This window comes from Protomyctophum bolini (assembly GCF_963924005.1).
Source record: "Protomyctophum bolini genome assembly, chromosome: 21".
Lineage (NCBI taxonomy): Eukaryota > Metazoa > Chordata > Actinopteri > Myctophiformes > Myctophidae > Protomyctophum > Protomyctophum bolini.
This window is the reverse complement of record NC_137882.1, coordinates 2,692,351-2,714,810: the sequence shown is the minus strand read 5'-3', so window position 1 is coordinate 2,714,810 and position 22,460 is coordinate 2,692,351. Positions and strand designations below refer to the sequence as shown.

At 43.8% G+C, this 22,460-nt stretch overlaps 1 pseudogene across 1 annotated transcript; it reads right to left on the bottom strand.

Moving 5' to 3' along the window:
* Positions 1–3,363: 3,363 nt before the first annotated feature.
* Positions 3,364–22,410, bottom strand: LOC308336556 (crystallin J1B-like; annotated as a pseudogene). The gene is made up of 10 exons (XR_013966262.1): positions 22,340–22,410; positions 20,248–20,314; positions 12,851–13,030; positions 12,228–12,326; positions 9,713–9,808; positions 8,595–8,751; positions 8,146–8,261; positions 7,251–7,328; positions 4,429–4,568; positions 3,364–4,189 (listed from the first exon to the last, which is right to left on the bottom strand). The product of XR_013966262.1 is annotated as a crystallin J1B-like (transcript).
* Positions 22,411–22,460: the final 50 nt, after the last annotated feature.

The window sequence follows — 22,460 nt, the reverse complement described above, 5'->3', positions numbered from 1 at the left end:
CCTCTCCCAGGTGGTCCCAGGAGGTCCCCTGCAGCAAAAATACTATAACATTTTTGTTTCATAGACTTTGGTTGTTCTTTGTGATTGAGTATGACAGACCCCAATGGAAACAAGCCATGGGCTATAAGACTTGAACTACATATTAACTACAAGAAAATAAATGTGTGAACATGTTTCACGGCCAAATCTATTTGGGGGTGATGTCGTCACCAAAATCAATCAATCAATATCAATCAATCAATCAATTTAATGTCAAGGAACCCATAACTGTCTCTGGCAGTTATGAGGGGTTCACGGTCAAATCTATTCGGGGGTCCTTGACATGAAAATGTGTGAGTGAGAGCCACTACTATACTTTTTTTTTTAGGAATACTTTCCAGCCTCACGGCTGACAAGGCAGCGAAACATTTCACATTCCCTGACAGCGTATTGCCTCTCCTCTTGAAACATTTCACATTCCCTGACAGCGTATTGCCTCTCCTCTCGAACCCTCTGCTCTGTCCTGTGAAGTCCTCCTCTCGAACCCTCTGCTCTCCTTTGAAGAAGTGGACGACGATGGCGGGGTTCGGTTAGGGGGAAATAAAACCTTTTTTGGAGGTCTGGATACAATTATTCACAGATAGCCTCTCTTTTACCTGCTGTGTTGGGGGGAAGTGCATGGGAGAGAGAGAGGGAGAGAGTCATCAAATGACTTCCTCGCATGGCTGCAGAGTGCCGCCTGGGCAGGGACAGGAGATGTAGCCTACTCAGATTACTTCTTACTTCCTGTGCTACATCTGTGTGTGAGAGAAGAATCCGTTGACCAAAAGGTGTAGCGTTGCTGTCAGCAGAAAACTCTTTATATCTCAACCTTTAAAAGGTCTATATATGCTTCTAAAAGGTCTCCTATCGTATCCTATATTCAATTTGTATTTTGTATTTCAGGCCTGACGTCGAAAAAAAAAAAAATAAGTTTTCTAAATCATGTCAATTTTCTGAAAGATTTGAGGCACATTTTAACGATTTTTTCAAAAATAGCAGACCTACAAGCTCGTAGCGCGCCACTCGGTGGCGCGCTATGAGCTTGTAGATCTGCTATTTTTCAATAGCTAAATTATAACGTAATGTTTAAAACACCTCCCGCCTCCCGCCCAGAATGGGTTAAAGGTGGATTTAGATTTGAGTAATATATAGTATTTTAGTTTAGTTTTCGCACAACAAAAAGTAACAGATCTGTAAGCTGGAAACAACTACTTTTGATGCTTGTGTCCGCCCGAGACAGACGATAATATACAGTAAATTATACACAATGCCCTAGCTTCAGTTTCATGTTAAACTGCAAAAAAAAAACCTGACTTAAGTTACACAACAGCAATCCACATGTTGGAAAACGTTGAACGTAGTGTTTTCAAATAAAGTTTGCCGTCAAATTGTCACATTATTTTATGGTGGACTATAAAACGTCATGTTATTTATGATGCAGAACAGCTTTTATTGTCTCTCTTCTGGCTGACAAACTGTGACAATGTACTCGAGGACTGAATAGTAGCCCACAGGGTTATTTCTTTCTTAACCACATACTGTATACAGCATACTGTACACCACAGCAGTGGTGAATTTTTTTTTAATGTATAAAAAATCTTCTGAAAATGGCAGATCTACAAGCTCACAATGCGTCGCGATGCGACACTTTGTGAGCTTGTAGATTGGCTATTTTCATATGGCCAAATCGAGGCTGAAGTGAGTGAGTAATGTATGTTTTGTAATAATAATCAAAGGGGCCCGGACAGGAGTCAACCCACAGAGCCTGAATTGCAATTTTTTTATAGCGCTTTACCAAGTGCTCAAAGCGCTTTACATAATGGTTCATTCATTCATACATTGGGAGGTGAAGCGGCGAACAGTCGACGCCAGCGTCCTCACTTCCCACATTCACACAACGACGGTGGCGAGCTCACACCGACCGCCTCATTGGAGGCAGTGTAGGGTTCAGTGTCTTGCCCAAGGACACTTCCACATGTAGGACAGGAGGAGGAGGAGCCGGGATTCGAACCGCCGATCCAGAGATCATTGGACGACCTGCTCTACCTCCTGAGCCACAGCCTAGTCCTTCCACGTGCCAGATTCATCTATCTCCCAGTCCCGGTATAGAGTACAGTAGTTTCCAGAGCAAAGTACACGTGTGGCCCTGCATGGTCTTGCCCTAGTGGGACTGATCAAGGGTAGCTTGGGACGTAAGTCGGGTCTTGATCACCCCGGCTGGGTCGCCTGAGTGAGGGGTATGAGGTTTGAGAGACCCGAAACCCTGATGACCTTAAAAAATGGCAGATCTGCAAGCATGTAGATCAGGGTTTTTTTGTAAGTATAGGCTACAGTGCTTTAAGTAAATGTACCTAGCTACTTTACCCCCACTCCATAATACACCACAGTATGTCAAAGATATTACGGAATTTGGCGTGCTGGTGTTTTTTAGTCAGCAGTTTTCCTTTAGCATCTCCGCGGGGGAGTATAGGTTGTCCTAGAAGTCTCTTTTCTTGTTCCATGAGTATAAATCTGTGTGTATCTGTTTTTCACCTCGGTAACAACACGGCGGGTTCAAGGGAATACATTACCCAGGGTCAGAAATAGCGGAAACACAACTTTTCCGCACTGAGCAAAAAAATGCACCGTGATTGTTTGCTTTCAGATCATGTTTTCAGATGTTGTGAAAAGTGCCTTCCATCCATCCACTTATCCGTCAGGGTCACGGGGGGGCAACGGCTCCACCAGAGGAACTCCAGAGCAACGTTAGTTTATAACTTCCTCCTGGGGGATCCCGAGGCGTTCCAAGGCCAGTGAGTCGATGTGTAGAATCCCTCTGCGCCTTAATTGGTCTGCCCCGGGGTCTCCTCCCAGTGGGACGTGATCCTCGGTCTGCCCCGGGGTCTCCACCCAGTGGGACCTGGTCCTTGGTCTGCCCCGGGGGTCTCCTCCCAGTGGGACGTGATCCTTGGTCTGCCCCGGGGGTCTCCTCCCAGTGGGACGTGGTCCTTGGTCTGCCCTGGAGTCTCCTCCCAGTGGGACGTGGTCCTTGGACTGCCCCGGGGTCTCCTCCCAGTGGGACGTGATCCTTGGTCTGCCCCCGGGGTCTCCTCCCAGTGGGACGTGCGTCGAGGACCTCCCTAGGGAGACGCTCCAGAGGCATCCTAACCAGATGCCCCGAACCACCTAAGCTGGCTCCTTTCCAGGCAAAGAAGCAGCGACTCTACTCTTGAGTCTCTCTCGCGTAACTGAAATTCTCACCCTTATGAAAAGTCAACATATATACAATATTTAAACAAGGGACCTGCAGTATTTTAATATATAGACAGCCAGATGTTACAAGGCAACATAATATTAGTCATGTAACAATGTGATAGGATTTATTGTTTACATTTATATTCATATACATTTACTCGGTTACATGATGCTGCTTTGACAGAGGCAAGAGTGATCAAGTTTCATTCAGTGCAATAAGACTTTAGAATGGAACCTTCATGAATGGCCATAAGCAAAGTACAACTGCAACTTGAAATGCACCTTTTTTACTTATACAACTTACAAGCACTTTTTCCCCCTCGTACTTACATAATTTGAAATTACATTATTATCGTAATCTATATGTTCTCTGAAACAGTGGTTCCCAAAGTGGGGTCCGGGGACCCCTAGGGGTCCTTGAGGGAGTTCCAGGGGGTCCCCAACTAAATGATATAGTTTGGAACCAAATGGACCCTTATGGGTCTGTAACTCTAAGAGTTAAATTAGCATTGATTTTACAATATGAATTTGGGGGGTCTCAGAGATAGAAATGCCATTAAATGGGGGTCCTGAGCCTGTAGCATATCAAACTGGGGGTCCTTGAAATTAAAATGGTTGAAAATCACTAGACTAGCTGTGTGCTGACTATGGTCTTGACTAACTAGACTAACTCTGTACTGACTATGGTCCTGGCTATAACTAGACTATATAGGGCCTAACTAGACTAACTCTGTACTGACTATGGTCCTGGCTATAAGACTATATAGGGCCTAACTAGACTAACTCTGTACTGACTATGGTCCTGGCTATAACTAGACTATATAGGGCCTAACTAGACTAACTGTGTGCTGACTATGGTCTTGGCTAACTCCAGCAGTCGAGGATAGCGAAACGTCCTGTCCTTCCATGACTCTGGGATCCCTTGGAGGCCGGCCTGAAAACACATCAAATTAGACTTGTTAAACAGACAGTTTGTACTCAGAGACTGTTCATCATGTTTACCTCCCTCTCTCTCTCTCTCTCTCTCCCTCTCTCTCCCTCTCTCTCTCCCTCTCCCTCTCCCTCTCCCTCTCTCTCTCTCTCTCTCTCTCTCTCTCTCTCTCTCTCTCTCTCTCTCTCTCTCTCTCTCTCTCTCTCTCTCTCTCTCTCTCCCTCCCTCTCTCTCCCACTGACCTGTGCCCCTAGGCAGGCTCCTATGAAGGCGGCGCGGCTCGCGGTGCAGCCGCCGCAGCGCATGGTGTTCCTGACGGCCTCGTCCAGACGGGTCAGGGTCAGCACGGCGTGCAGCGCTCCCTGGAACGCCCCGGGCACGGCTGTGGACACACGGGAACGCCAACGTAAGAACCACCATCACACATTACAGACACACATATCATATATATAGGTTAAAGTATATAGCAATGTCCATGGGGGAGCAATAAGTCTGGGGTGCAGTCCGAAGAAAGACAAAAGAAGAAATGACACAGTCATATCTGATTTAATTGATTCATGATTCATATCTAGGTCTAAGATTTGTCGGAAATGCTTTATTATAGGAAGAATCCCTTGAGATGAACCATCTCGTTTTCAAGGGGTCCGCAATTCACAAAGTACACTTCATACATAAAGACACTTTTTTACAAACAATTCAACCAGACAAAACAAAACAAGACAAAACAATACAATTCCTAGATAAACAAACAACAACAAAACAAAAAACAACAAAACAAAAACTGCAACAAAACAACATTTCACATAACATGGACATAAGTAGACATAACACGTGGATCATTGCATCATTGATCTGCTACAGTGATGATTAGTGATGAAAACATGAACAGGTAGTCTCCAGATGAGAGGACAGCACAGTTTTAAACAAATTAAAATATGTTATTGAACGAATATGGACAACAGGTAGATTGTTCCAGTCACAAGGAGCTTTGAACATCAATATTCTTTTGCCAACTGATGTGGGTTTATTGAAGTAAACCTGTGAGCAGTGTCTAAGTTGATGTGTAGAAGTGTGTGGTATCATAAGCTGTTTCAGATACTGTGGATAATTGAAATGAATACATTTAAAGATGAACTGCAGCCATGCAGCCATTTATTGGGCATTTGAGCCACAGCCACAGACCACCATTTGATGAGACCCAAAACGTAGAATATATATATTTTTTTAAATATATTTTTTATCCCACGATTTTGTAACCCATTTTTCACCCCTGTGTCAATCATCTAATGTGATCCTGGGCTCTACACACCCTCCGCCAACCTAGTCCCCATATATGGGGGACAAGGGGAGAGCAACGGACTTGAACTCATGCTTCCTTCATGCCTGAGTGTCCAAGTTGCTCCTTTACACCTGACAGTGGGGGGAGTTTCCCTGGTTGGACGTAGCGCGTGGAAGGAACACGTTATTAATTTCCAACCAGTTCCTTTCCCCTCCATCAGGCGCCCCGGCTGGCCAGGGGGAGGCAGTTTAGTGACCAGGATTAAAACGTAGAATATTTTGTCCCATGCTGTATTGATGTTGGTACCATTATACGACAGGCATAACAGGCGAACCTTGATTTAAAAATAGCAATTCTTCTACATTCTCTAATTGTGTGGACTGGAATTGTGTGTACATTAAGAAATGCGTAACAGTAATGTAACTCTTGAGAGCATGAAATGAAATAACATGAAAATGGTTTAATTTTATACACAAGAGTTTCTTGCTTTTACAGAGTATACAGAGATCGACTAACCCTAACCCTAACCCTAACCCTAACCCCGAAAAAACGAAAATTCAAAGAAATCCAATGGCAGTCTCGCAGTCAAATTTAGTCACAAATGCTACAGCAAGAATCCTTTGTTATCCTCATGCAGTAAAAAAAAAAAGACGAACGCGAGCCCCTCGACTCAGCGGGTGGGCATAAGAAAGAGAGAAAGCTTGTATAGGGGGGGAGGGGGGGGGGGAGGGATCATTAATTCCCAGATCAAAGGTAGGAGCACCTTCATACGGAGCGAGGCTAACGGATGTGCTGACAGGAAGGGAAACGCCAGCCGCCGTGCCAAGTCAACAGACCAGAGTCCCGCTGTGACCCGCAGCCGGGCTGGCTACTCTGAATGTACTTAAGTATAAAGAGTAACGATACAGTATTAAAATACTCTGTTACCTGCTATGACCTGCAGCCGGGCTGGCTACTCTGAATGTATACTTAAGTATAAAGAGTAACAGTACAGTATTAAAATACTCTGTTACCTGCTATGACCTGCAGCCGGGCTGGCTACTCTGAATGTACTTAAGTATAAAGAGTAACAATACAGTATTAAAATACTCTGTTACCTGCTGTGACCTGCAGCCGGGCTGGAGAGCTGACTGCACCGCTACTCTGAATGTACTTAAGTATAAAGAGTAACAATACGACTGTATTAAAATACTCTGTTACAAGAAAAATCCCGTGTTCAACACATGGTAAAGGTATACAAGTATATTGGCATCAAAGTAAGTGCCGGTTTACTTAAACCCATTCTGGACTTCGATCTACGAGCTCGTAGATCTGCTATTTTTGAAAAATCTTGAAAATGTGGCCCAAATGTTTGAATAGCAAAGAATCTATGATGGTTCATCATAGATTCTTTGAATCATGTTCGCTCACCTCATGTGTTGGTGAACATTACAGTGAAAGTACAGTGAGAGAGCACACGTATTATTCACTCACCTCATGTGTTGGTGAACAGTACAGTGAAAGTACAGTGAGAGAGCACAGGTATGTTCGCTCACCTCATGTGTTGGTGAACAGTACAGTGAAAGTACAGTGAGAGAACACACGTATTATTCACTCACCTCATGTGTTGGTGAACAGTACAGTGAAAGTACAGTGAGAGAGCACACGTATGTTCGCTCACCTCATGTGTTGGTGAACAGTACAGTGAAAGTACAGTGAGAGAGCACACGTATGTTCGCTCACCTCATGTGTTGGTGAACAGTACAGTGAAAGTACAGTGAGAGAGCACACGTATTATTCGCTCACCTCATGTGTTGGTGAACACGGCGGGTATGAGCTGTTGGGAAGTCCTGGCTAGGCTCTCCTTCACCTCCTGGATCTGGGCTGCAACACAGAGATGATTTAAAATGCATTACAATTGACATAATTATTTAGGCTCTTAATTAATCCAGATTTAATCCGATTTACAGTAAGCAGAACAAAAACAGATTACCATCAAATACATCAAAAAGAGTCATCATGAGTCATACGTAAGCTATAAGAACGTAACAGTGGAATATCTATTTTGATTGATTGATTGAAATATTTATTAACAGTTTGCAGAATTACAGTACATTTCAAGCACAAACTCAATACAGAGACTGTTAACTGTGAGTGGACGACCCAATTAAGTATTACACTTCTTTACAACAGGGTCCACCATGTTCAATTCATGAAAACATTTAGAGACGTACAAATAGACACTTCTATATTATAGTCAAAGAACAGAACAGGATTTCATCATAAAGGAGGTAAAAAGGGAAAATAAACTTATACAGTGATGGGGAAAAAGGTAAATCTAACTCTAAATATTGAAACTATTTGAGTATACACTATAGAGTGCTATTTATGTCTACATAAAAGGTCGTAAGGTCGCTGAGGCTAGGGCAAGTGCTAAAATGGAGTCTGAAGAGGTGGACGATTGGGAGTGAGAGTCTGCTGTTCTGATCTGAAGTGCTTTCCATAGTTTTTGGAGCCAGAAGGGAGGAGAGTTTGGGGAGCCTGTGAACCGTTGTCCCGGCCGGTGTTTTTAGTTAAGGTAGTGAAGAAGGCACATGTCTGGAGAAAGGAAAGTGATGGGAAGGCGTGTGCTGTGCGTGCGTGCGACCGTGCGTGCGTGCGTGCGTGCGTGCGTGCGTCCGTCCGACGACTGAATGCGTACCAACGACTGCCTTGTCCAGCACCTGTGGGTTGCGTCTGTTGGGGTCACTCAGCTGGGACAACACTGCAGTCAGAGCGTTGGGATCTGGACCATTCAGAATGAAATGCTCCAGGAATCTGAGAACACACACAAGTTCACAACAGAGTGTAAAATCAGTCTTTACGATCTTTATCATCAAGGCCAGCCAAAACACATTTTAGTTTTAGTAGGCCTATACGATTTGGCTGGGCCACCCGCCCCTCTAGACCAGGAAGCACACAGGCCAGGCTAACTAAAATATGACTCAAACTAAATGAAACCTCGTTCAAAAGATTACCACTAAAACTAAAACTAAATCTGTCAAAATCACCACTGGCTGGTGCGTGGTGTCTGACCTAACCTTGCCGCGGCCAGCGTCACGGCCACAGTGACAGACATGTCCTTATATGGGGTGCCCCTCCCTCACTAACCTCGCGGCGGCCAGCGTGACGGCCACACACATGTCGTCGTTCTGCGTGACCCTCACGGCGGCCTCCACCTTGACCAGCATGTCGTCTCGCCCGGCGAACATGGCGACCACGGGCGCCAGCTTGGTGACGCCGTCCATCTGGCGGTCCACCTCGCAGCCTCGGAGGGAGGAGCACGCCACGCACACGCCACGCACAGACACAGATACATACACACACAGACACAGACACAGACACACAGACACACACACACACACACACACACACACACACACACACACACACACACACACACAGACACACACACAGACACACATGAATATGTTTTTCAGTGGTGGAAGAAGTAAGACTGCCATATATGATTTGTAATTTGTGGTTGAAGGGCCTTTCAAAGGTGAAGCGATCTTAATGCGCCTATTGTTCGTTTTCAATGAGACCGCATGCATTTTTGCGCGGAGCAGTGGGGAGCTAACCTGACGCTGCCAGATCCAAAAAGCTTGCTACACAAATTTGTTTCACAGCTTATTGGGATCTGGGATCGCGGAAGCAAATTCGATGACGGGGCTTTTCTTTTTTTCAAGATACATGGTAGATGATTGGATGGGAGCGTCTGTCTATCACCGTGTGGGCATGCAAACACAACCAATCATATTGACGTGTCTATATAGCTTCACATCCGGTTTCGCCCTTAGCTCACGCTGATTGGTTCGGTACGAAGCAGATCTGACTCAGGGCTCAACTCCGTCAGAGATCCCAGATGAGTGTTGTGTTGGGGAATATGTTTGCCCAATACCGCCCTCATCTGGCAGCGTCAGGTTAGTGGGGAGCAGTCGCAGTGCGACAACGCAAGCGTATTTGTGTGAGCGCGTGCTCGTTTTTTTACGCTTGCGTTGTCGCGCCCCTCTTCAACAGACCTGGAGCATGATAAAGAACCTTGAACCTGGAGCAGACCTGTGTTGATCCAGAGGCAACAACGCCTGCGTTCCTCGCTTCACGTTTGAAAGGCCCTTAATATTTGAAATGAAACTACCGTAAACTAAAGTAAACAACCCGTGCAACATCAACTCAAAATTGGTTTGTGTAGTTTTCCGTATATTATGTGTGCGTGTGTGTGTCCTTACCGGTCTCCTCTTTGCCACTGTCCACGTTCCTAAAGAAGGCCTTCAGGCTGGCGTTCATCCAGGGACCGTCGATGGGGAGCACCGGCTTGGGGCCCGCTGGAGGTAAAGGTGTTACATTTAATGGAGAGTTAACCCATTTAGGCCTGACATCGAAAAATTTAAAAGGTCTTCTAAATCATGACACCCATGTTTCTATGTCAGTCGTTCTCAACCATTTTCATGTCAAGGACCCCCAGAATTATCTGTATTTGGCCGCCGACCCCCCCCCCCCCCCCCCCCCCATCTGAAAATATGTTGTTCCAGGGACCCCCCCCAGAAGCAAAGACTTGAGTTAAAAAACTTTCGCTGGGCAAGAATATATATTCAAAGATTGAATATGTGCCGCGCTACGACGAGCTTGTAGATCTGCTATTTTTAAATGGCTATAAAGTTTATAATAATGGTTAAAACACCAAAAGGGGTTCCCGCCCGAAACAGGTTAATACGACTTATAATGGATCTGTCTGTCAGGTCAGAGGGGGGAACGTAAAGATTATCCCAAGCTCCGGTGTTGTGTTGACCTCGGAGTCAGGAGGACCAAATACATTAAAATAACACCGATATTGTGTTCTCTTGACTGTCTGAGACGCTGCCAGGCAGAGACATCTGACAAAGCTACTTTTGGCTCCTCGGGTTTCTCGGGGTGAGAGAAACCTGGTGTAGAGTTATTATAAATACACATGTGCACTAAATGGGACAGAGCACAGCGGGGGGAATACGTGCAGCGAAACGGTTTTTCCATTTAAAAAATCACGTGACTCGGTGGGTAATCCTATAGTCGTACGGAGCCTGTGATCTCGCAGTCGATTGTGACACCATTTGGCTGTGCCTCCCTCGGCTTCCTAGACTGTTTGCTTAGAGAGGAATAACCCGTTTAGAACTGGGAACGATTGTACAAAAAGTCTTCTAAATCCCGACTGTTTTCTGAAAAAAAAACCTATGTTTCTATGTCAGTGAGATGCCGACCCCCATCTGATAATATGTTGTTCCAGGGACCCCCCAGAAGCAAAGATTTGAGTTATCAAATCAAATCAAACTTTATTCATAGAGCACGTTTTAAAACAACCAAGGTTGACCAAAGTGCTGTACATCAGTGGCAGAACAGAGAACAGGCAGGAGAAACACAGAATATAAACGAGAAACGCAATAATAAAAATGACAAAAATGTAGGGATGTGAAAGCATGAAATGGACTCAGGAGGGATTAAAAGCCAGGGAGAAAAGATGCGTCTTAAGGTGAGACTTAAAAACACCAATGGAGGGGGGGGGGGGGGGGGGGGGGGCAGAGAGAATGTGAAGGGGCAAGCTCGTTAAAAACGTTCGCTCTGAAAGAATATATATATTCAAACATTTGGGCTACAAGCTCGTAGCGCGGCACTCTGTGTATAGATCTGCTATTTTTCAATAGCTAGTTAAACTATAACATTACTCTTAAAACACCAAAAGGCCGGGTTCCATGCACCCAAATTGGGATAAAGACATTTTCTTCTAGCGCTATAACCGTTTAGCTGGAACATAACGGCTCTGTGTGAAATTAGCAGCAACTCAATATCATAATAACTTGACTGTACTGTGGAAAAAGAACACCAAATGTACAGTAGCCTACCCTCAAAGAGGGAAGGGTGAGAGCATGGAATGTTTTCCACAGAGAGGTCCGGTAATTCCCCAGTGAGCAGTTTCAGTCGGGACATAAAACACATAATCGGTGTTATCGGAAAGTGTTTCTCATGTCCCCCCGTCATCACCAGAAGTATTAACTATTAACTCTGTTATTTGATGATGAGATATACTTTACCTTCTAGTCAGGGGATATAAAACTAATACTAATCTGACAATATATTCCTTATAGGCATAAAATATGTCTTCACTAATGTGTTTGTTTGTTTTGGTGTCTAGTGTAATTAACACAATCACAAATGTCCTTTTCGTCGACTAACTATGACGAAAAATGTTTGTCGACTACCTTTTTTCACTGACGAAAACGACATGAAAACTAAGCTATGGTGACTAAATATACTGTCGATTTCGTCAACGAATAAAAACTAGACTAAAATGTTAGGAAGGGACTAGTGGACATTAAGAGATCCAGTATAAATCATTTTACACTTGGTTGCATGCTGAAAATAGCAGCTCAAGCTTGTAGATCTGATATTGTGTAAAATCAGCCATTACGGCATCAAGGCCCGCCAAAACACATTTTAGTCGACGAAATCAACTGTAGATTTAGTCGACAAAAATCGTATGATATTTAGTCGACTAAAACTAGACTAACACTAAAACATTCCATGAAAAACCCTAGTTTGGGCGCTCTGTCATGCTATTTAGAGCCAAATGAAAAGTTGCATAATAGGTTGTCAATGGTACACCAACTTTCAGCAGCTGTCACAGGGCTAGGAAAACCTTTCTTCGAGTTCGTATGGAATTTATTCCCAGATTGGAATCTTTCTGATAATCATCCCTGTCCCTGATATAATCACCTCCTGTCTGTCGGTGTGGGTCGTTGATTGGCAGGTCGTACACGGTCCCCGACCCAAAGAACTTGTAGGTGCGTCGGGTCAGATCCTCCACGTCGACACCTGTTGATAAGAACAGTATATAAGAACGGTCATCACAACATGTACATGATGTACAGTATGGTAATGATGTAATCGGGCCGTGTCATCATGCCCCCAACCCATTTTGGGTGGGAGCCCGTTTTGGTGTTAGCATTATGCTATGCTTTAGCTATCGAAAAATAGCAGATCTACAAGCTCGTAGCGCGCCACCGAGTGGCGCGCTATGAGCTTGTAGGTCTGCTATTTCTGAAAAATCGAAGAACGACTGACATAGAAACATAGATTTTTCAGAAAACTGTCAGGATGTAGAAGACATTTATAGAATCTGATCTCAGGTCAGAATGGGTTAAGACCGTTTACTGAGACCATGTGATGTACACCAGTGGTTCCCAAACTTTTTCATGTTCAAGGACCCCCAAATTGACACTAATTAGCTCCGCGGACCCCCCATTTGAAGAGATATGCCTGCAGGGACCCCCATAACAAGAGAAGATTTTTACGGCTCTAGCAGTACTACTGTACTGTACTATACAGTACTACTGTACCTCCACAGAGACTCAGGGACTCCAGCAGGACGTAGGCCTGGTCTCCGTAGCAGGTCTGCTCTCCGGTGGCCCGGCGGTAGAACGGGTTGGCCGACACGGGCCGGAACTCTGGACACGGTTCCACCTCGGACAGAACTTCTGCCAGACGCTCTGGCTTGTAGATCCAATGCATGGGCTGGGCTGGACACATGGGAGGAGAGCACGCACGCACACGCACACGTGTATGTTCGTTACAACATGCAGAGGAGAAGTCATAACAGAACCATCTAAATACTACAACATGCAGAGGAGAAGTCATAACAGAACCATCTAAACACTACAGCATGCAGAGGAGAAGTCATAACGGAACCATCTAAACACTACAACATGCAGAGGAGAAGTCATAACAGAACCATCTAAACACTACAGCATGCAGAGGAGAAGTCATAACAGAACCATCTAAACACTACAACATGCAGAGGAGAAGTCATAACAGAACCATCTAAACACTACAGCATGCAGAGGAGAAGTCATAACAGAACCATCTAAACACTACAGCATGCAGAGGAGAAGTCATAACAGAACCATCTAAACACTACAGCATGCAGAGGAGAAGTCATAACAGAACCATCTAAACACTACAGCATGCAGAGGAGAAGTCCTAACAGAACCATCTAAATACTACAACATGCAGAGGAGAAGTCATAACAGAACCATCTAAACACTACAGCATGCAGAGGAGAAGTCATAACAGAACCATCTAAACACTACAGCATGCAGAGGAGAAGTCATAACAGAACCATCTAAATACTACAGCATGCAGAGGAGAAGTCATAACAGAACCATCTAAATACTACAGCATGCAGAGGAGAAGTCATAACAGAACCATCTAAATACTACAGCATGCAGAGGAGAAGTCGTAACAGAACCATCTAAACACGACAGCATGCAGAGGAGAAGTCATAACAGAACCATCTAAACACTACAGCATGCAGAGGAGAAGTCATAACAGAACCATCTAAATACTACAGCATGCAGAGGAGAAGTCATAACAGAACCATCTAAACACTACAGCATGCAGAGCAGAAGTCATAACAGAACCATCTAAACACTACAACATGCAGAGGAGAAGTCATAACAGAACCATCTAAATACTACAGCATGCAGAGGAGAAGTCATAACAGAACCATCTAAACACTACAACATGCAGAGGAGAAGTCATAACAGAACCATCTAAACACTACAGCATGCAGAGGAGAAGTCATAACAGAACCATCTAAATACTACAGCATGCAGAGGAGAAGTCATAACAGAACCATCTAAATACTACAGCATGCAGAGGAGAAGTCATAACAGAACCATCTAAATACTACAGCATGCAGAGGAGAAGTCATAACAGAACCATCTAAACACGACAGCATGCAGAGGAGAAGTCATAACAGAACCATCTAAACACTACAGCATGCAGAGGAGAAGTCATAACAGAACCATCTAAATACTACAGCATGCAGAGGAGAAGTCATAACAGAACCATCTAAACACTACAGCATGCAGAGCAGAAGTCATAACAGAACCATCTAAACACTACAACATGCAGAGGAGAAGTCATAACAGAACCATCTAAATACTACAGCATGCAGAGGAGAAGTCATAACAGAACCATCTAAACACTACAACATGCAGAGGAGAAGTCATAACAGAACCATCTAAATACTACAACATGCAGAGGAGAAGTCATAACAGAACCATCTAATCTAAACACTACAGCATGCAGAGGAGAAGTCATAACAGAACCATCTAAATACTACAGCATGCAGAGGAGAAGTCATAACAGAACCATCTAAATACTACAGCATGCAGAGGAGAAGTCATAACAGAACCATCTAAACACTACAGCATGCAGAGGAGAAGTCATAACAGAACCATCTAAATACTACAGCATGCAGAGGAGAAGTCATAACAGAACCATCTAAATACTACAGCATGCAGAGGAGAAGTCATAACAGAACCATCTAAACACTACAGCATGCAGAGGAGAAGTCATAACAGAACCATCTAAACACTACAGCATGCAGAGGAGAAGTCATAACAGAACCATCTAAACACTACAACATGCAGAGGAGAAGTCATAACAGAACCATCTAAACACTACAGCATGCAGAGGAGAAGTCATAACAGAACCATCTAAACACTACAGCATGCAGAAGAGAAGTCATAACAGAACCATCTAAACACTACAGCATGCAGAAGAGAAGTCATAACAGAACCATCTAAACACTACAACATGCAGAGGGGAAGTCATAACAGAACCATCTAAACACTACAGCATGCACACAAACATAATTGCTATCGATTATGATAATGATAAGCTAATGATAATGACTAATGATAGCCTAGTTTTCATTTAGTTTCCATTTCGTTTTCGTCATTGAAAAAAGGTGGTCGATGAACATTTAGTTGACGACAAACACTGAGTCACTGCCTCTTATCAGCGGAGGACAGCGTGCACGTGTGTGTCCTGCTGATTGTGTTCTGATGTGCACAACACCAGCGTGCACGTGTGTGTCCTGCTGATTGTGTTCTGATGTGCACAACACCAGCGTGCACGTGTGTGTCCTGCTGATTGTGTTCTGATGTGCACAACACCAGAACAGTGGCGGAAAGCTCACAGTGTGTCGCTTCTGCTATTTTCAAAATTCTTTATACCTTAAATAAACTTGTGAAATAAATGGGACATACGTAATTTTACTGTTTTTACTTTTACTCAGGTAAATGTGGAATAGACCAGACTTTTACTTGTAACAGGTACGTATATCTAAATTATAGTATTCATACTTTTACTTAAGTAAAAACAATGATAGTACTTCTTCCTCCACCAACAGCCTGTTATATATCGTACCATAGTGTGTAACCCACATTCATCACAGCCTGTTAGATATCATACCATCTCATATAGTGTGTAACCCACATTCATCACAAGCTGCTCTGTAACTAGATCACAGAACCAAGGCTGCATGCCCCACTTCTGGCTTCATGGAACATTTATGGCATTGATGTGATTACATTTATTCACAGTCAAATTATTGACTTGTCAAACATATAGTCCAATATGTGATCTACATGTGACTTATATTGATCTTAACCTGGCACCAACTATTTTCATCATAACTAGCTGATCTACACATAATACTCATAGGCCCCTTTTCCACCGGTTGGTTCCCAATGGGAACCGGTTCAGTTCTTTTTGGTTCTTAGCTCCAAATAGCACCAAAATTGGAACGTTATTTATGAAATGAGTGGGTCAAAACCATACCTATATTAGATCGTTATCACCATGAAACTTCCCCAGTTGATTACAGGTTTGTTTTAATAAGAATATATGCACACAATATCTTTTAAAGCTACTAGACTGGAAGAGTTATCATGTATTAATTTACTTATATTGAACCTATGAACAATTTTATATATAGGTCTAGTTTTGGAGCTCTGGCTCATGGACAAAAATAACTGAACCGGTGGTGGAACAGGGGTCACAGACACCTTGTGAGTGGAAGAGTTTATGAACCAGTGATTTAGACGGTGTTTGTATAGAACGGGCCTCATGGAGAGTTTGAGAACCAGTGATTTAGACGGTGTTTGTATAGAACGGGCCTCATGAAGAGTTTATGAACCAGTGATTTAGACGGTGTTTGTGTAGAACGGGCCTCATGAAGAGTTTATGAACCAGTGATTTAGACGGTGTTTGTGTAGAACGGGCCTCATGAAGAGTTTAAGAACCAGTGATTTAGACGGTGTTTGTGTAGAACGGGCCTCATGAAGAGTTTAAGAACCAGTGATTTAGACGGTGTTTGTGTAGAACGGGCCTCATGAAGAGTTTGTGAACCAGTGATTTAGACGGTGTTTGTGTAGAACGGGCCTCATGAAGAGTTTGAGGAACCAGTGATTTAGACGGTGTTTGTGTAGAACGGGCCTCATGAAGAGTTTAAGAACCAGTGATTTAGACGGTGTTTGTAGAACGGGCCTCATGAGGAGTTTATGAACCAGTGATTTAGACGGTGTTTGTATAGAACGGGCCTCATGAAGAGTTTATGAACCAGTGATTTAGACGGTGTTTGTGTAGAACGGGCCTCATGAAGAGTTTTAGAACCAGTGATTTAGAAGGTGTTTGTGTAGAACGGGCCTCATGAAGAGTTTATGAACCAGTGATTTAGACGGTGTTTGTGTAGAACGGGCCTCATGAAGAGTTTGAGAACCAGTGATTTAGACGGTGTTTGTATAGAACGGCCTCATGAAGAGTTTAAGAACCAGTGATTTAGACGGTGTTTGTGTAGAACGGGCCTCATGAAGAGTTTATGAACCAGTGATTTAGACGGTGTTTGTGTAGAACGGGCCTCATGAAGAGTTTATGAACCAGTGATTTAGACGGTGTTTGTGTAGAACGGGCCTCATGAAGAGTTTGAGGAACCAGTGATTTAGACGGTGTTTGTGTAGAACGGGCCTCATGAAGAGTTTGAGGAACCAGTGATTTAGACGGTGTTTGTGTAGAACGGGCCTCATGAAGAGTTTAAGAACCAGTGATTTAGACGGTGTTTGTGTAGAACGGGCCTCATGAAGAGTTTGAGGAACCAGTGATTTAGACGGTGTTTGTGTAGAACGGGCCTCATGAAGAGTTTAAGAACCAGTGATTTAGACGGTGTTTGTGTAGAACGGGCCTCATGAAGAGTTTGAGGAACCAGTGATTTAGACGGTGTTTGTGTAGAACGGGCCTCATGAAGAGTTTGAGGAACCAGTGATTTAGACGGTGTTTGTGTAGAACGGGCCTCATGAAGAGTTTGGGAACCAGTGATTTAGACGGTGTTTGTGTAGAACGGGCCTCATGAAGAGTTGAGAACCAGTGGTTTAGACGGTGTTTGTAGAACGGGCCTCATGAAGAGTTGAGAACCAGTGATTTAGACGGTGTTTGTAGAACGGGCCTCATGAAGAGTTGAGAACCAGTGGTTTAGACGGTGTTTGTATAGAACGGGCCTCGTGAAGAGTTTATGAACCAGTGATTTAGACGGTGTTTGTGTAGAACGGGCCTCATGAAGAGTTTATGAACCAGTGATTTAGACGGTGTTTGTGTAGAACGGGCCTCATGTAGAGTTTGAGAACCAGTGATTTAGACGGTGTTTGTAGAACGGGCCTCATGAAGAGTTTGAGAACCAGTGATTTAGACGGTGTTTGTGTAGAACGGGCCTCATGAAGAGTTTATGAACCAGTGATTTAGACGGTGTTTGTGTAGAACGGGCCTCATGCAGAGTTTGAGAACCAGTGATTTAGACGGTGTTTGTATAGAACGGGCCTCATGAAGAGTTTTGAGAACCAGTGATTTAGACGGTGTTTGTATAGAACGGGCCTCATGGAGAGTTTAAGAACCAGTGATTTAGACGGTGTTTGTGTAGAACGGGCCTCATGAAGAGTTTTAGAACCAATGATTTAGACGGTGTTTGTATAGAACGGGCCTCATGTAGAGTTTGAGAACCAGTGATTTAGACGGTGTTTGTATAGAACGGGCCTCATGAAGAGTTTAAGAACCAGTGATTTAGACGGTGTTTGTGTAGAACGGGCCTCATGAGGGGGGGAGCCCACAGGGGGAGAGAACCAGTGATTTAGACGGTGTTTGTATAGAACGGGCCTCATGCAGAGTTTGAGAACCAGTGATTTAGACGGTGTTTGTATAGAACGGGCCTCATGAGGGGGGGAGCCCACAGGGGGAGAGAACCAGTGATTTAGACGGTGTTTGTATAGAACGGGCCTCATGCAGAGTTTGAGAACCAGTGATTTAGACGGTGTTTGTATAGAACGGGCCTCATGCAGAGTTTTAGAACCAGTGATTTAGACGGTGTTTGTGTAGAACGGGCCTCATGAAGAGTTTATGAACCAGTGATTTAGACGGTGTTTGTGTAGAACGGGCCTCATGAAGAGTTTGAGAACCAGTGATTTAGACGGTGTTTGTGTAGAACGGGCCTCATGAAGAGTTTTAGAACCAGTGATTTAGACGGTGTTTGTATAGAACGGGCCTCATGAAGAGTTTTTAGAACCAGTGATTTAGACGGTGTTTGTATAGAACGGGCCTCATGAAGAGTTTATGAACCAGTGATTTAGACGGTGTTTGTGTAGAACGGGCCTCATGAAGAGTTTATGAACCAGTGATTTAGACGGTGTTTGTATAGAACGGGCCTCATGAAGAGTTTAAGAACCAGTGATTTAGACGGTGTTTGTAGAACGGGCCTCATGAAGAGTTTAAGAACCAGTGATTTAGACGGTGTTTGTATAGAACGGGCCTCATGAAGAGTTTTGAGAACCAGTGATTTAGACGGTGTTTGTGTAGAACGGGCCTCATGAAGAGTTTATGAACCAGTGATTTAGACGGTGTTTGTGTAGAACGGGCCTCATGAAGAGTTTATGAACCAGTGATTTAGACGGTGTTTGTGTAGAACGGGCCTCATGAAGAGTTGGAGAACCAGTGATTTAGACGGTGTTTGTAGAACGGGCCTCATGAAGAGTTTAAGAACCAGTGATTTAGACGGTGTTTGTGTAGAACGGGCCTCATGAAGAGTTTATGAACCAGTGATTTAGAAGGTGTTTGTGTAGAACGGGCCTCATGAAGAGTTTATGAACCAGTGATTTAGACGGTGTTTGTGTAGAACGGGCCTCATGAAGAGTTTATGAACCAGTGATTTAGACGGTGTTTGTATAGAACGGGCCTCATGCAGAGTTTATGAACCAGTGATTTAGACGGTGTTTGTATAGAACGGGCCTCATGAAGAGTTTATGAACCAGTGATTTAGACGGTGTTTGTATAGAACGGGCCTCATGAAGAGTTTTTAGAACCAGTGATTTAGACGGTGTTTGTGTAGAACGGGCCTCATGAAGAGTTTATGAACCAGTGATTTAGACGGTGTTTGTGTAGAACGGGCCTCATGAAGAGTTTATGAACCAGTGATTTAGACGGTGTTTGTGTAGAACGGGCCTCATGAAGAGTTTATGAACCAGTGATTTAGACGGTGTTTGTGTAGAACGGGCCTCATGGAGAGTTTATGAACCAGTGATTTAGACGGTGTTTGTGTAGAACGGGCCGCATGAAGAGTTTAATGAACCAGTGATTTAGACGGTGTTTGTGTAGAACGGGCCGCATGAAGAGTTTAATGAACCAGTGATTTAGACGGTGTTTGTATAGAACGGGCCGCATGAAGAGTTTAATGAACCAGTGATTTAGACGGTGTTTGTGTAGAACGGGCCGCATGAAGAGTTTAATGAACCAGTGATTTAGACGGTGTTTGTATAGAACGGGCCTCATGCAGGTCTGCTGTTGATCTGAAGGTTCTGTTGACCTGAGGGTTCTGTTGATCTGAGGGTTCTGTTGATCTGATCTTTACCTGCTGCGTCAGCCACCGCTGCCCCGATGATGGCGCCGATGGCTCGGTCCGACACGTCCACGGCCATCTGAGAAACGAACGTAGACACGTGAGGCGGTGGCTCAGGGGGTAGAGTGGCCGGATGGTAACCGCAAGGTTGCCAGTTCGATCCCTGTGGGCTCCCTCAGAGTTAGTGTCGAAGTGTCCTTGAGCAAGACACTGAACCCCTAATTGCACCTGATGTGCAGTAGTTTGTGCTTTGCATGGTTTCCACATGTGGCCCCCCACCCCTCCACCTTCACTTAATGTGGCCCTCAGGTTAATAGCGGAATACTGATATATTACTGATTTCAGCTACAGTTACAATTCCAAACATGCAAACATGACCCGCTTTTAATTACGTCCTTTTATTTTTTTTAACATTTTTTTCCCCACAATTTTGTAACCCATTTTTCACCCCTGTGTCAATTATCTATTGTAATCCTAGGGGCTCTACACACCCTCCACCAACCTAGTCCCCATATATGGGGGACAAGGGGAGAGCAACGGACTTGAACTCATGCTTCCTTCATGCCTGAGTGTCCAAGTTGCTCCTTTACACCCGACAGGGGGGAGTTTCCCTGGTTGGACGTATAGCGCGTGGAAGGAACACGTTATTCCAACCAGTTCCTTTCCCCTCCATCAGGCGCCCCGGCTGGCCAGGGGGAGGCAGTTTAGAGACCAGGATTACTGCATGTTTTTTGTGAGGGTGTACCTACCCTAGGGGACACGGGGAGAACATGCAAACTCCACACAGAAAGGCCCTTTCGCCAACCCCGCCACGTCTTTTTATAATGACTATTGTATTCAAACTGGATTCCAAAAAAATATTCAGGATTTCAATTCAAATATAGCAAAAATCTACAAGCTCAACAGCTACAAGTTTTTTGAGCTTGTAGATCGGCTATTTTTGCTACAACAACAATAATAAGCAATGTGGCCCCTCTGGAGTGAGAGTGGAAATACATAGTGGCCCTCTTCATCGTCAAAGTTGCCCACCCCCGGCATAGACCCTCACTAGTAGGCCTACTATAGTATTTAACTATACAGCAGTGCTGTTTCTTGAATAGTTTTCACTTGAATAGTTTTAGTCACATTTTAGTCACGGGGCCGGAATGTTTTAGTGTTAGTCTAGTTTCAGTCGACTAAATGTCATAAGATTTTAGTCGACTAAATCCACTGTTGATTGTAGTCGACTAAAATGCATTTTGGTGCATGGGCCTTGATGCCAATCATTTTTACACTTGCTGAAAATAGCCGTTCTACAAACAAGCTCACAAGAGATCAGCTATTTTCTAGCATGCAACCCAAGTGTAAAATGACTCATACTGGATCTCTTGTCCACTTACGTTCTTATACCACATACTGTAGACACTCACTACGTATCAGTAGTATTAAACTACAGTATACGTTCTTACCACATACTGTAGACACTCACTACGTATCAGTAGTATTAAACTACAGTATATGTTCTTACCACATACTGTAGACACTCACTACGTATCAGTAGTATTAAACTACAGTATATGTTCTTACCACATACTGTAGACACTCACTACGTATCAGTAGTATTAAACTACAGTATACGTTCTTACCACATACTGTAGACACTCACTACGTATCAGTAGTATTAAACTACAGTATACGTTCTTACCACATACTGTAGACATACTCACTACGTAGTACGTACTAGTACTAAACTAGTATGTTCTCACTAGTAGTATACACTATAGTATTAAACTACAGTATATGTTCTTACCACATAGACACTCACAACATACCAGTACTAAACTAGTGTTCTCACTATAGTATACACTAGTATTAAACTACAGTATACGTTCTTACCACATACTGTAGACACTCACTACGTATCAGTAGTATTAAACTACAGTATATGTTCTTACCACATACTGTAGACATACTCACTACGTAGTACGTACTAGTACTAAACTAGTATGTTCTCACTAGTATACACTATAGTATTAAACTACAGTATATGTTCTTACCACATAGACACTCACTACGTACCAGTGTTCTCACTAGTATACACTAGTATTAAACTACATGTACTTACCACAGACATCCTTTCTCAGCGTCTTCCACTCACTGTCCAGTTTGACTGACACTCAGTCAGTTATGTGACATCATAATGTGAGGGTGGAGCACACACACACCATCTGGCTGATAACACACGC